Source organism: Apis florea, unplaced genomic scaffold, assembly GCF_048593485.1.
Source record: "Apis florea isolate Af1SG1 unplaced genomic scaffold, ASM4859348v1 contig_2835_pilon, whole genome shotgun sequence".
NCBI classification, from domain to species: domain Eukaryota; kingdom Metazoa; phylum Arthropoda; class Insecta; order Hymenoptera; family Apidae; genus Apis; species Apis florea.
The window spans coordinates 252,645-268,217 of record NW_028256652.1 but is presented as its reverse complement, the minus strand read 5'-3'; the positions used below and the strand labels follow the sequence as shown (position 1 = coordinate 268,217).

The 15,573-nt window shown below is 24.1% G+C and overlaps 1 protein-coding gene across 2 annotated transcripts in view; it reads right to left on the bottom strand.

Annotated features, from left to right (window-relative positions):
• Positions 1-15,573, bottom strand: part of ATP8B (ATPase phospholipid transporting 8B) — a 62,984-nt gene that overhangs the window by 45,011 nt on the left and 2,400 nt on the right. The gene's annotated exons all lie outside the window — the stretch shown is intronic.

Genomic DNA, 15,573 nt, shown 5'->3' with positions numbered 1-15,573 from the left:
AAATATTTTTTGAATCAATGCAAATAAAAAAAATTAATAGGATAAATAAATTTTGAAATGGACACATGGCTGTTTGATTTAAACGAACGTTTACTACTGCATGAAATCGAAATTTTTCAAATCTCGCGCCACTTATAAATCTTTTTATTTTCCGTCGATCATTTTACTTATTGCACGATTATCGTTCTCACCTGCGTAAAATCTCTATTAACAACGAGAAAAAAAAAAAAATGTCCTGTTCTGTTCTAAATTTAAATATCTATTTAGAATAGTTATCTTTAAATAAAGATATTTTATCATGCTTGAAATTGGTTAGAAATTTTGAATTAAATTATAATCTATATAATTTACGTTAGAGAAACTTTATTCAAACGTAGATTATATTTATAAATCAAAACGAACGATTAAAGTAATAGTTGGAACTAGAATTCTAAATAAATATCTCCTTATTTTCCAACGAAGTCATTTTTTATCCTGTTCTACATTTCATAATTATAATATAAAAGTAAAACTATCGATGTGAAATTATAACATTCTTGAATACGTACAATAAAAATGCAATGGAGTATAAATACAACCACTGTATGTACATAAATTAAACGAGGATTACGTTAAAAAATAAAAAAAAAAAAAAATTGTATTGTATCAAAACGAAAGAATCGCACTCTACAATTTGCTCAATAAACATACGCCATTTTTCAAAGTAAAAAAAATCAAGTGGCAACTGCTTATTGAATAAAATTTTAATTAACAGCTATGTAACAATTTAATTATTGTTTATACTTGCGATAATTCAATAATTGCGATACAAAGAGAGAAGAAAAAAAAGATATATTATTTTAATTGAAAACGGCTAGACGTTTTGCAATCTATTTGCAGTCACGGAGGTCATTCATTTAATACGTAAATCAATTTAATACATAAGAAAACGATACAGACTATTTTCATTCGATCAGAGATATTTCCTCGCGATATTTACGAAGAATCGTTGAAAACGCGACGCCTATTGATAAGATAAGTCTGAAAGGAGAATAGAATGATAAGAATTCCAAGAGTATTCTATATCGAACAATTTTATAAGTGTAACAACAATGACAGCGCATGTGAACGTAAGCACTCAATGCATGCAAAATGAGGCAATACTTTTTATGGGTAGTTTACAGTTATTAACGCGTTATGATAATTATGTTTCACTAAAAAATTCATCGACGAGATTTCAATGTAATTTCTAAGACTTAAAAGTGAAATTTTCGATTACATATACGCTTATATTACAAAATTTTCATAAAAATATGATTTAAATAATTGCAAGAATAAATACACGAAATCAATTTTATAATAGGTTCATGCTATATTAAATATATAATCGTTGAAACAATAAAAAAATTCATTTTTTTAACGAAATTTCTGTGGCGCAGAAATTAAATTTCCGATCGTATTGACATAGATTTTTTTTATAAAAATTTGACTTAGGTAATTAAGGTAAGTCTTATAAATATTCATCAAACAATCAACGAAATATTAAATATATAGAAAAAAAAGATTTATCAAATTTTCCTCCCGTCTTTTATAGGTTCTGCTTTTTCTTCAGCATATGCATTAATATTAAAAAAAAAAAAAAAAAAAAAAAAAAAAAAAAATGTAACTGCTTAAAAGAAAAATCGATAAATTTTAATGCTCGTCATGTAAATGTCGACAACATGGGCCAGAGTTCTTTTGATTCATTAAGTTTTTCTTTTCTATGAATGCACTTGCCAGATGAAAAATTTCTAAAGAAACATCTTAGTATCATACTACGACTCGTCTTTGCTTTCTTTTATTCTTCCTGTCAGCATTCATCGAAACGACATTCTGCAACCGACGCATATTTCACATCGCGTAATTCATATTCAAAATATTCAAATTAAAAATTGACTTCGCGAAGAAGGAATGTTACGTTTCGTGATGAAATAATGTCTCGCCACTATGAAAAAATGTAAATACATCGTCAAGAATATAAATAAAAAAATCCTTTAATTTATATTTATTACAATATAAAAATAGAAATGAAACATTTTAGAGTAATCTTAGTCTAATTAGAAACTACATTTATTTGTTTGCCACTGTAAATGATAAAAATACTAAAATATCAAGTATCATCGCTAATCGAATTTATAAATATGCTTTCAAAATAATTGCTTTGATCGATTGCTTGATGTAGTTTTAAATTTGAAATTATCGCGGAAGCATGATTATCAATTATTGGATTTTCAAGAAATCAAAATAACATTTTTAATAGAAAGAATTTAAATATTGTATTATATATAAAATATAGTCTTTCTCAATTGTTGGAAACGAAATTTTGCATATTTTCCAAGTTTGAATTTGATACTTAATTTAATTAAACTTTATTAAACATTATCAATTGATATAAACTATTCAAATAGAAGAAATTTCATATATATTGATTGAATACTACATTTATCAATACTACATTTGAGATTTATAATAAATAATATTAAAATATAGATTCAGGAAGAATAGAGATCCAAAGATGCAAAAATAAAAATTATAAAATATAAAAATATTGAATTTTAAATTTGACAATTCTTATTAATATCAAATAACAAAATTGTTGGAAAAAATGTACAAAATTACGTTAGTAGTTGTTTAAATATAAATACATTATTACATATAATTTCAAAGAAATTGCATATGCATCGATTCACGAGTAGTTTAGTATTTTAAAAATACATTTAACATTTGTAGAGTTCTATCTATGACCCATATTAAAATTTATAGTTTCATACTATTACTATTTGTAACATTATCTTGCTCGAAATATTTGTACAAACTTTAGCAAATACTGAATAAAGAATTCTGTATTTAACAGAAATATATATTCAACTGGCCTTTTGTAGAAGGTTACAGATAGCATATTACTTGTACATATATATATATATATATATATATATATATATATATAGCGGAAGTTTCTCAGAAGCGATAAGAGTTTTACTTCTTATCCAACGAGATATCTGCAGATCAATCTTACATAACGTCTTAATTAGTTAATGAGTATAGTTCGAGAAAAATTAATTACTATTTTCAATCGATTTCTAAAAATTAACTCGAATTCAATTTATATTAAATACTTAAGTATTATATATAAATAAATAAGAATGTAAAAAAAATCGATACTTATTCATTTGTTCTTTCATACAAACAACTATTGATGCAACTGTTTATGCAATTATTTATGCAACAATAGTGAACGAAAGAAAAAAAATAGCTATTAGATAATATTTATATAAAATATTTCTTCTTGAAATTAAAATTCAAACATTTGGTTATCAACAACTTGAATATATAATCATAGGAATTAATTTCTGCAAAAAAAAAGAAAAAAAATATCAAGAATTATATTTACTACAAATTAGTTAGAATTTTCAGTTGTTGAATATATAAAACTGGAAAAATCCATCAAAAATAATATAACCATGCTCAAAACAAAAATATTTTTCAAAAGATTTTAAAATATCAGAACAAAAATATTTTAAAAGATATATTTTTTTTTTCATTCTGGATGCATATCATATCGAACATTTTCGTTTTTTTTTTTTTTTTGCTCGTTCAGAGACATAAGTCTTTGTTTGACTTTGAAAGATGAATACATATAGATTTACCGCATATATCGGTTTACTCTTTGTCGGCAAACTTTATGTTGCATCTGTTCGCAAATATGACATAAGTATTCATAAAAAGATTGTGAATGTATCAATTTCATTCGTTATTATTATCAAAGAATTGAAATGTAATACATTTGTGTATCCAAGTAATTAATTAATTTTTTTTACAACAAATATTTAATTTCTTTGAATATTAATTTTACTTCATTGTGGACTTTATGTATTAATTGTGTGATGATAATAAATATATATAAGCTTAAAAGAATAAAAGGATATAATAAAATATATTCTAATCCATTTTTTTTTTATTTAATGAAATGACTATATTTTAAACTTTATATTTTATTTTATTTCATACGTGTTATTTTAAGATGTTAAAGTGATTTGAATCTTTTATAAATTGAATATTTCACGTTTGGAATCTTACATAGATTTTCATAGCTTGGGATCCTAAAGATTATAATTAGTTTCCCAACATATTTTGAGACCCGATTCTCTTTTATAATAGTTAAATGCTGCAATCCTCTTTTCTGTTTTATTTTTAGAGATGAATCACACACAACATCCGTTAAAAATCTGCGTGTCATAACAAATTTAAGTGAATGGCTTTATTTTATTTAAAATTCTGTTACTTTAGATGATCTATTTAGAATATTATAGATAGAATTTTCTTTTGATTTAATTTCTAATAAAGGATCATTGCTCTTCAATTCTACAAATCAATATGGAAATATATATTTATGTAAGCATAAATATTAATTTTATATTTTTAGAAAATATAATGTATTTCGAATTCATATTCATAAAGGATTAGATGAATACACACAATAATTTTAAAATTCAACAAATGTATGCAACAAGTTTCTTCTTCTCCAATGTGATTCATAATAAATCAATATTGAACAAAATTTAAAATAAAATAAACTTTTCATCTTGATTAACTTCAAATATTAGAAAAATAATATTTTATATGCTATTTATTACTAATAATATCAAATTAAATAGATTTTCAACAATACCATCTAATTTCGTGTTACTACATTCCCAAAGTTTTGATTATCAATAGGCTAATCAATATTTGACGTACCTACACACCGACTGTCACCTGTCTTGCATTCTATGATTCACTCATGTTCTAAGGTGCTAAAAATATAGTCTGATAATTATTGGTATTCGAAGTATGTATATTGTTCCAGCATATGCACCTGTGAATCAAAGGTCTGGTCATCGGTGTATCATCAACATTCATTTATGCTACAAACAAATGCATATACGAATTATTATTATTACTGGCGAGAAAAACTTCATAAAAGTTGATAAAATTAAAACTTGATAACACTTTTTTAATTTTTACGACATTTAAAAGAAAATTATCATACAGATAATTAAGCCATTTTTAATCGATCAAGAATTAATTAAGTACTCGATGAGGTTTAAAATCTTATTTTCTTGAAAATAATATTAAAAATGAAAAAAAAATCTTATATTATGTTTTCAATTTTTATTTGTATAATGTAATAATCTGTCCAATTATTCTATTCTTATCGTCAAAATTGATTAAGTAAGTACACATGTACTTAAAGGAAAATTTTAAACTCGACTTCTCCAAAAAAGATGCCACGAAAAAATTTTATTCTCCCTTTTCCATTTATTTTTGCATATAAAATCATCTTTTTCTTAATTATCATCATTATCATTTATATAATCTTGCATGCAGCTTTCGATTAGTGCACGAGCACTGAAAGTTAACGAGATGGAATAACTGAGGGAAATAAAGACTGCTTAGGCACGCGATTATGCAACATCCTATCTGTATTTGTGAGAAGTTATCGTAAGTCACAGCTCCGGCTCATTAATTAATTTCCCAAGCTAATGATGCCAGTTAGATTTCTGCAAACAAACCACGAGGAACGAGGCATATGATACGTATTCTTCCATATATACATTCATAGATATGCATGGACATATTCTAACGTTCAAAAATTTAGTATAGTTTTTAATATTCATTGATTACGAAAAGAGAACAAAATAAAGCGTAATGCAGAAATGTAGATAATTTTTATCTTGAATAATTTATTGAAAACTTTTCTATCACATTGCCTGTTTTATATTTTTATAAGTAATATGTATTTTTATTCAATTTGTATAGTTTAAATGATTTTACAAGTTACACGTAAAAAAATTTGTTATTTGATATTATTTCAATATATTTAATTAATTGCCGATTATTAAAAAAATTAAATCGTAAAATTTCAAATAAATATGAAATAATAATTATTATTTTTAACATAATAATATAGTGATTTAAATTATACATAAGTTTAAATGCATTACATAACAAGCTTTTATTTTCATTTTTCTAAAAATATTCATCATAAGCCATCGAAATATTCATTCGTATTTTCCTTATGAAAAAATCCGAGTTTCTTTCTCATCGAATAAATCCCAAACTTTTGAATGATGTACAATTTATGTGCATAATCTGCAATGATACAGAACGAAAAAAGAAAGGAGAACAAACGATGTGTAAGAGAGACGGATATAAAAGGTTCTATAATCCGTTATTACTAATGGATTCTGCATTGATCCTCATTATCATAAACAGAACGTTCATCGATAGGCGTGTTGTGCAATTTAATGAATCTGTCGTTTTGAGAGCGTAACACCGGTTAAACATCGACATATTTTCCCTGTCGATTTTCGCGGGGGCGGTGGTTGCTTAATAGAGGAGGAAGTGAACCTGATCGATCCGCAGGTAGGTATACATTTTCCTGGATCCGAAAGCGTAAAAATATACGAAGAAGAATAATAGTAGCGTCCTCTTTCCTCGCAGGCCTGCGAATGACGTGGATCAACCAGTTTTGCGTCAAACCGCAAAACTATTCTTTATTTTTTTCTCTCCTTTGTCTTTCTTTTCTTTTTACCTTAACTTTCTTTTTTTCATAATTATGACGAAGAGAATGAAACGTTATATAATTAAAAAGAAAATGACGATTTTCGTTTGAATTTGTGATTTTTTATGAGAATTTTTATATTAGAAAGAATATAGTGTAGGAAGTTGATATTGATTAAGAGAAAGTCTTTTTATCTTAAAATAATTGAACAATGTTTGTATTAAGTAAAATTTCTTTTTTTTTTGTAATTTTCTTATTTCGTTTGTTCAATATTTTTTTAAAATTATTGATACTTGCATCAATTTATTATTAATAACATCTATTAATATAATATTTTAAATTTTATCAAAACAATTATCAAACAATTAAAAATTAAATAATGTAAAAATCGAATAACTTGTAGACTTTCAATTAAGTAACAAAAGAGTTTTATCAAATTTAACAATTATTGTGAACTCTAATTTTATTATATTATTATACATTTAAAAAATATCACGTTATTCTATCAGATATATATATATATATATAATAAACGATAAAATAATTATAAATCTTTTCGTCCATAATATTATGTTTGAAAAGTACATAAAAGAAATTGTCATTTATCTACTTTTAAAAAATCCACGAATATTCGTGGAATTCAAGTTAAATCGAATGTTTATTTCCCCGGCGATTTGTCTGTCACTATTTATAAGCATTTTAAAAAAGGCGCCAAACAGCGCAGTAACCGGCGCGTAGTTGGCGCGTTTCAGAGGACAATAAGAAGGTCGGACGTTCAACCGATTTCACGAGACGAGAGGCGTGAATTAATACAGTGTCAACTCTTCTTCCCTCGAATCAATTGTCGGCGTACTATCTTGAAGGTTTACAAATGATGATACCTAACATTTCATTTAGTTGGCGAGCGTACATAAATACGAGCGAACCGAACAAACAATCGTATCGAATAAACCGATTGCATTTGTTCGAAACGTTCTTGAAAACATTTAACCAGAAGAAGAAATTGAAAATTCGACGTCGAATTTCGCGAATTCTTCTTATAAAAAGAAACGAAATAGATAAACAAACAAAGATTTCGAGGAATTTTTTGGTTATTATGAATCATAATTTAATTTTAAATTTAGAATTGATATGATCGGATCGTAAATCATCCAAAATTGTTAGGTTAAGTTAGGTTAACCTTCTATGACATCGTGTGATTTTGAGATTTTAACATCTATATTGCATCTATATTAATAGTACGTGACATAAATACGTAAGAAAAGTTTTAATAATTGTATTTAACTAATCTGTATTTGTATTATATATAATAATTATTATTTATATCGAAATACATATATCTGTAATGTCTTTGTAATAATTTTATAATATCTATATTTAAAAAAGTTTTATTTGATTTTTAAATATTTAAAACTTTATTATCCATTAGTGAATTTTAAGACATACTTTATTATGATACTATCATACAGAAATCAAATATTTCGCATTAATTTTTTAATTTTACATAATATAATAAATTGTAATGTATTTTTTTTAATAAATAGAATTTAAATTATACATGAAAGATCAATCTATATTTTATTTTTTACACGATAATAAACAATATAGAATCTAAAATATAAATTATCCAGAAAATATAAACATAAAATAAAATGAAAAAAAACTTAATTCAAATTGTGTGATTACTCATAATCTAATATTAAGAACTGAGTTTTAAGATTTAATAACTGTTAATAATAACTTACTTGAAGATTTAGATAAACTTTTAACCAGAAAAATTTGACTTTATTGAAAATTGAGAAGAAAAATTTGACTATGTATAGCTTATAAGAAAAATTTTACTCGTTTCTAAGCATATAAGAAGAATTCAATTTAATTTAAAAAGAAAATTCAATTCGATCTGAAATTTAAAAGGAAAATCCGAAATTTATAAATGAGATTCGACTGATAACTGAATCGTATATGTATAATCGTTTATAAATTTCATATTTTTTCCTTAGAAGTGTCCTTGTAGGTCTGTCTATTCATATTTTACGCCACGTGGGATGTCACAATATCTCGTTATTTTATTCAACCTTGCTTTATGCGATTACGTCGCACCTGCAAAGTTCCGATTCCAATAAGTTAAATAGATCGATGCCTTTTAAAACTGCGACATCGTTTAAATATCGTTCTTTGTCCTCCCTTCTTTCGTCCTCTGATTCTCATGATCAAGAAAACTACCCATGGACAATTTAATAAAAATCGCATTCTCAATTGTGTCTTGTTCCTTCTATTTCTCGAATGTTATAAGATGGCCAATCAACGCTTCGTATTCATTAAAGAAAACTATTTTGCCCTTTGTACTTCTATTACGAAATATTTTATTTATATACAGTTTGATATTTAATAAATCGTCGAATTATTATCAATTATGTTTTAAAAATATTAAAATATATTTAATAAAAAATATATTAAAATATATTTTTGAAAAAAATTCTCAAGTTATTTATAAGTATTGCTTCGCTTTAATATTGAATTAAAAAAAAAAAAAAAAAAAACATTTTAAAAAAGCATTTTAAAAAACATTACAGTAATGATAAACATTTATGCAAATAGTGGTTATTTAAAGTCATTAAAAATAGAATATGAAATTAATTCAAAGCACAAGGTATAATTATATTTTTTCCAAGTACTTAAATAAAAATAATTTAATTTAATTGACTTAAATATATTGATCATTGCATAACGAGTGAATACACAATGAAATGCCTATTAATTTCGACTTAATATAAAACCAAAAACATTTATTAGACTATATGTAATATTTCAAGGTGAAAATAGAAGCTAATATTTCATGCCATTCCAGAAATCATGGCCAAATAAAAAATGCAGGGACTTAACTATGGAGGATATAAGCGTTTCTTCTTTGGTTGGCCTTTTGACAATGGTCAAGGCTAACTAGTTAATCATAAGAAACTGAATAAACCCACGTCAACGATGCATTGTCTTGTTGATACAATAATTGAGTAAAACGAAAGAGAATTGTGCGATGATGATATCGACGATCGTTTCGCATATATTCTGACGATTTAAGTATCTTGAATTATTAAATTGATTTCTTTTTTTTCTAGGGATTTTTTTAGAAAAAAAGATTTACACGTTTATGGAACTTTTTTTTGGTAAATGATTACTTAATTAAGATTAATGTACAATATATAAAATATTTTCACCATAATTATTATTATTTCTTTTAAATATTTTTATTAAATAATAATATTTTAACACGAGAAATTGTAATTGCCCTCAAAAATTAATTAAATGATATATGATAAAGATTGAAAATTTCAATAAATTTTTTTACCAATTAAAATTTGTTTGTACTCTGTTTAAAGTATAATTTGATTTTTATAATTTTTTATTTATAATTCTTTAAACGTCTTATGATATTTTTATCTATTTATAAACTTTTCAATTATTAAATGTTATTAAAATTAAATGATATTAGAAAACTATGCTTAATACTTGATATTTTAAAAAAAAATTAGTTAAATGAAATTAGTTAAATGAGAAAACATGATAATGTGTTGACTTAACAATTTATTTAATAGAAAAAAATTGTCAAACAAAAACATTTAACAAAAAATTTGCTTATGTTTCTTAGTGATTATGTCAAGGTGATTTTTTGTGATTTCATTTTAAGAGATTTCAATATCTTTGTTTCAATGAAAAAGTGAAAATAAGAAGAAAAAGAAGAAAAAAGAGGAAAAAATAGAGGAAAACAAATGGAATTCTTCAAACTCACTTATTGCGACCTTCAAACTTTGCAGAAAAAAGTTATTTAAATAAACTTGTACTGCTGCTATTTTAAACCATATACAAAATTTATATCTTTTCTTGAATACAATTCAATACCTTTTCGAAATAATCGTGAATTTTCTTGTGACCTTGAATTATTGTAAACTCACCATATAATTATCTAATTTCCCAATTTCAGCAGCATTACAATAATTTTATGTAAAATATTATATATATAATACATATACAATTTTATGTATATATATTAAATCTAAAACTTGATAAGATTTAATTCTACTATAATTTTTTTAATTATCCAATCTTATCAACAAATAAATCTTTTTCAAAAAAAAAACGTTTCAAAAAAAATTGAAAGATATTAGGTTAATTATGATTTCAATGCAACATTTGATCCGACATTTCTTATTCAGTCAATTTATTATTATTAAATTCTACGTTTTAGCATTGAGATTATGAAGAAAAATTCCAAGGATATTTTCAATATTCCTTTCATCATTATTATTCCTTCTATCTAGATTTTACAATCTCATGAAATTTAATATACATAGTATTATAAATTATAATAATTTTTAAAATTATTTACTCTAAAAATTTCTAATTATTTCGATACATTTTTTTTTATTTATATGTTACTTCACAATTTTGTCCTTAATAATATTTCATTCATGTTCTTCTCAAATTTAAAAACTATTTAATAACGGAAAATTAGGCTAAAAATAATCCAAGAACTTAGCAAGGTTAAATAAACACGAGAATAAAAAAACAAAAACTATTGCACCATTATCTCGAAACATTTCTCATACATTGTCGAAAAAATGTAACTTCGATCGAGCCAGTAAATCACGTGTAATCAGTATGATTATTCAACTGTGCGGATAAGCTATGTGCTTATCCATTCCAATTACCAATGATTTCATATATGCATTAAATCGACTCTTTTAATCTATTTTCTTTCCTTCTTTCACCTTTTCATATTTCCTGTCTTCGATAAAAAAAAAAAAAATAAACCCTGTTTGATTTCATTGAACGAGGTCATGGTGGCACTTTTTCCCTCGCTTCGAACATTTAGATCTTTATTAATTATTATTTAAAATCATCTCGTGTCGCGAGATCGTAACTTTTCTTCTCTTTTCTTTTTTTTTTTTTTTCTACCGAAAAAAAAACCGCGTTTGATAACTGAAATGAAGATGTCACGCAATGACATTTTGATGCAATTTGTTTCGAAAGATTGATTGCTAATTTCGAATAGAAAATTTACGTTCTGCGTAAATGAAAACCGTTTCGTAATGTGGATTGTCATAATTACAGCCTCGTATCGTTTTAAACTTGAATTACTGGCACGAAGAGAATAACGTGAGTTTCGTTTGAGAGGAATCACGATTGACTAATTTCTAGGGAGCTTATCGTGGATACCGTAATTGCAAATCTTTAGCAAGATTTTATGGCTCGTTAATTTTGTACAAATAGCATATAGTACGAGTTATAATTTGTTTAAATGAAAATATATATGAGTTACGAGAATATCTCTTTAATAATTAACTTTATACATGTATTAATTTTGCATCGTTTGATTATTGTAAATCAAGTATTAAACTTTTGTCTAAATGATCCAAAAATATAGTAATTAATTGATAATAATAATAATAATTGATAATCTGTTAAACAGCTTTACAATTTTATGATATTTTTTAAATTTTAAGATATTGATTTGCATTCTTATCGTGAAAACAATGTATAATTTTTCAATTATTTATTTTAGAAAAAAAATTTCGATGCAATTCAAAATATGTAGTTTTTATCTTGTAATAAAAAAGAGGATTTTAATTAACTGTTAAATTATATTGGAAATTTCCAGTTAAAAGAAAAAAGCTACACAATACAAAGTCACGTGGAAAAGATGAAATTTCACTGGAACTAATTTTGCTAATTATTTAAAAATTACTCCATAGAAAAATTAAATACAAAATTTTTAAATTTCTATCTATCATATAGATAGTATTTATAATAGAAATTTCGTAATTCGATAAAAATTCTACACGCGTAAAACTTCCGAAAATAAGAATAGAATTTTTGTCTGAAAGTTATCTGTCAGCATCTAAAATGAAGTAATATAAACTTATAATAGATAAACAGATCAACAGTGAATCTGTTAATACACGCTAGACTAACAATCATAACTTCGACCTTACTTCGTTTTAACTTAAAATATTCGTAGTTGAAGAGCTTCTCAGAAAATCCGAATTTTCATTTTCTTATACTAATAAAACAAATTTTTTTCAATAACTTTGTAACAAATTATACACCTATATTTCGTTATTTTAATCTTTGTTCTTTTGTATATAAAATTCATTGAACGATAAAGTATTACAGTATCAGAGAACGATCATGCGCCGATTATCAATTACCATCGACTATCATTGAATATCAATCACGAAATTAAAAGAGCATTAGTCATCGATCATCAATTGCAATTTTCATTTGAATCATGAATTCTTAATTCATTTCTTAATTCATTAATTTATATTGTAAATATAATTTTATATATTCATTTATGGATATAAAGTTAAAATATATAATTAATAACGTGATAAAAATATAAATGAATTAAAAAATTTATTTAAAAAAGATATGCAAAAAAACTTAATTAAAACTTTAAACTATAAGAAATAATTTTACATATTTTTGCATACGAAGAAAAGATTATTTTTATCATTCTATGAATAACTGACGATTCGCGGATTCAATCGTTTTTAAGTTATTGTTAAATAAAAATTAATTAATGTCGAACATAGTTGAAACTTGAATACCAGTCGATTTCGTCACTTGAAATCGACGACAGAATATGTAAATCGACTGCAAAGTGTACATTGGTATACTATGTGAATAAGTCACGTGAATGTCTCCATTATTTACAAGCTCTGCGTAGGAGGATCGATGAGTGTGACCTGAGGTTACCATACGATCGTTAACACAAAGTTCTATTATTTTTATGTGATCGAGATAAGATAAAAGAACTAATAATTAGTTTATATATAAAACATTAATATATCTTTTTTTCTTCTTCTTTCTTTTTTCTTTGCATATTTTATTTTTTTTAATTGACTCGTAAATCATTCAGAAATAATATTATTAGTTTTTTTAATATAATTATTCTCTGGTTCAATTGATTTACATAAGGAAGCAAGTATGTTTTTCTTTTTTTTTTTGTATAATTTTTGTATAAAAATAAGTATAAAAAAATCAAGAATTGCTAATCAACTATGTATTATATCTATGTTTAGTTTTATGGAAAAATTTATAAAGTAAATAAACTAATTAAACTATATAATCCAAGAAAAGAAAGATAGAAATTTCTAAAAAAAAGTTTACCTATATTCTTATATATTATCTTTACTTATATTACAGTTATATCTATATCCTATTATTAATTATCTTATATATCCCTCAAAATATTGTAAGCACATTTTAAGTTGATTTATCATTTTTATTCCACAAATTAAAAATAATAATATAATTATTTTAAATTACATATTTTAAGTAATTTTATCAAGTTATGTAATCAAATACAAATATCGCTATTTTAGAAAGAACGATCAAAGAGAAATTTAATTGTAGATTCTTGGAAATGTTTATCGATTATGATCGATCTGTATCGTAATATTAACTGTAAATTACCTATAACGATATAACTAATACTGTAAAATAAGTAGGTGGCATACTTATAAATGATTCAGAAGGAATATAATAGTAATAGTTATAAGTATATATTCCGATGCATCGAAAAATATGATAAGATTTACATAACATGCAGGGATATATGAACGCTCAAACAAGTGAAAATGCACGTGACGTTTCTGAGTCCAAGGTCGATTGACACAGACCGGACTTCATAGGAGAAAGGATCACCTTGCAACTTCTATAAGTAAACGTGAATTAAATTAAAACTTAAATTTCAAACAGTCGTGTATAATTTTGATTAAATCATAAATTTGTATTATATTATCTTATTTTATTTTTTGTTTTCCATCAAAATTATACAAGTTTGAATGATGAAAATATTCATTATTGATCCTTATTTGGTATTATTAAATAATACGTAGGATTGAACTTTCAATTGAATGCATTTATTTGAATATGAATTCCCATTATTTGAAAGAAGAATCATCGAGCATGGAAAAAATTAAGAAACTTCTGTTATATGAATTGTTTGCCTCTTATAACGGATTCAGATAATTGAAATTTGATTACCTATAATTTGAAAAATTCTTTGGTCTTTGTAATTTTAATTCAATTTTTACTTATTACTATGTTCCCTATGTTATAATTGTTCGAGTCTGAAGTCTAAACCCGGTAAATCTGTTCCAATGGATGGGTGTCATCAGCCCATATCGATAAGAAAAGAGCAAAATTTCCTTAAGTCTAGAAAAATTAATAACGTAAGTTCTGATCAGACTAATAAATAGTAAAATAATATTTATATAATGTTATTTAAAAAAATATATTTGGAAAAATAATTATATTAGTATGATCTAACTTAATCTAACTATAAATGTCTAGATTTTAAACATATATTTGCATTTCGATACTATGAGAATGTTAAATAAAAGTATTATTCGATGAGAAAAACTTTGACGTGATCTGTGTTCAATATTAATGATCGTTATAAATGCAAATTTAAAAAAAGCAATGTATTGTACAGGATTAATACATCTTTCATGAATTATTAAATAATAGAAATTATTCTAGTTTAAATGTGAAAATTATGTTTTCAAATTTTCTTCTAGTTCTAGAATTTTCTTCAAATTTATTGAAAAATTTATTGGTAAATTGTGAATATTTACGTAAATTTATGCTTTTAAAAATACAAAAAAAAAAAAAAAATGGAAATCAAAATTTATCCTCTATAAACATAATATATTTTAAATATTAGATTATATATTTAAATTTCACACAAATATTTAAACTCTCGCAGTATTAATGTATTAGTATGAATAAAATACAAACATTTTATACAAATATGTAAATAAAAACTTATTACTATTTATTATTTAATATTAAAACTTACAAATAAATATTTCAAATTATTACTATGTATTTTATACATCTATTTTAAAAGTAATATATATAAAAATTACGAAAATATCGAATAAAATTAATCAAATCTTTTGTGAAAAATCAATTTTAAAGCAAAAACGGACAAAAATAGATAAGTT